Source organism: Podarcis melisellensis (genome assembly GCF_964234715.1).
Source record: "Podarcis melisellensis genome assembly, chromosome: 9".
Classification (NCBI taxonomy): Eukaryota; Metazoa; Chordata; class Lepidosauria; order Squamata; family Lacertidae; genus Podarcis; species Podarcis melisellensis.
The window spans coordinates 21,606,002-21,607,695 of record NC_138541.1 but is presented as its reverse complement, the minus strand read 5'-3'; positions in this window follow the sequence as shown (position 1 = coordinate 21,607,695).

The window sequence follows — 1,694 nt, the reverse complement described above, 5'->3', positions numbered from 1 at the left end:
AATGAAATAAGTAATAATAATAATCATAACATTCCTTTCACATTTTAATCTTTTAAGCCCCTCACCCTCCTTCATGCTGACACTTTTTTTACACTCTAGGGAAACATAGCCTTAAGATACAAACAGTCTCTGACCTTGCAGGCCCCAGACCCATACATTCAGCAAGGACTAATGAAATAAATGGTGTTCTGTGATAGAGATAGATAGATAGATATTTGTAAAGATTTGCAATTTGGAAAATATTACTGTTCAAGAGGAAAAATAATTTGCAACAACATAATTTTTACCCTTGTGTCTATGTGTATTTGGTATAATATTTTTATAACAATTTTTTATTTGAAGAAGATGTTTCACATTTTACAAATAAAACAAAACAAATACCCCACCCCACCCCCCCAAAACCCTGTTCATTCAGTAGTGTAAGAAAATTTAAAAATACAAAATTACCCAAAATAAACATCCCTTTTCTACACCTTGACAGTCTTCTCTGTTGCAGTCACGTGTTGATGGGACCTGAAGTCCAACAACACCTGGAGTACCTACCCCACATTGACTACCTGTCCCAAATCACTGGGCAGCACACCTGGAGCCCTCCAGCATTCCCAGGTGAAAATAAGGATGTTCTGTTCTACATCAGTATCACTGCTAGTGAGTTGTATTTATTGATTAAGGGTTTTCCCCCACCCACCCTCCGGCTTCCCTGAATGCAGTGCGTAAATTCAAAGATTTCTGTGCTTAAATTACTGTCATTTTGTATGTGTGTCCTCTAAAACTTTTGCACTTGAGCTGGAAGAAATCTTCAAGCAGTGATATTGATGTAGAACAGAATGTCCCTATTTTCACCTGAGGAATGTTGGAGGGTATGCACTGGGGGTGGGGGTGGGGGGAAGGAACCTACCACTTCTTTCTACACATTTGTGCCCTCACGTTCCTGGGCTGAATGCCCGAAGAGGTTTCTTGTACACACCCTTAAGCTCACACCTAGCACAGTTTTGAGAAGGATGAGAAATATTGGCTGGTGCAAGAAATGAAAGCTGTAATTTCAGTTGTTGACTACTGGAATGCATGTTTTCAGGAATAAATACACACACACACTGCTTTTTTTCTTAAAAAAATGTTTAGGGGTACTCTCATTTTCCTACTCACATTGAAGTACTGCTCCTCAATGAGGCCAAACCTAGATTCACAAAATGTTTAGAGGTATGTGTACCCCTGTGTACCCCCAGAAAAAAGCACGCTACACACACACGTGTGTGTGTGTGTGTGTGTGTGTGTGTGTGTATCATATTGTGTGTATGTCTGTCCAATTATATTCTAAGTTTTCAAGTTCTTGGTGCAGTTAAGCACTTCGATCGTTAATGACGGCTGGCTTACTTTAGATATGTGTAAAACATACAAACAATTATAGAATATATACTTTTAAAGCTAGGGTAAAGGGAAGTAGAAACTCAATGTATTGCTGTGTGAAAGTAGCGTCAGATAATCTTCAGTGCCCCTTTGTGGGTACAGCAGTCCAAGCCACCTGCTTGTTGGTTTCCTGAGAAGTTTCCTTGGTAAACAACAAAAAAGCGAATTCCTGCCATGCTCTCCACACAAACAGCTGCCTGGCACTCCTTCTCCAGGCTCTCCTTCCTTCCGGAAGGTCAGGAGCGACCGTTAATCAAGCGGAATGTTGGAGAGGGTGGGATTTAATA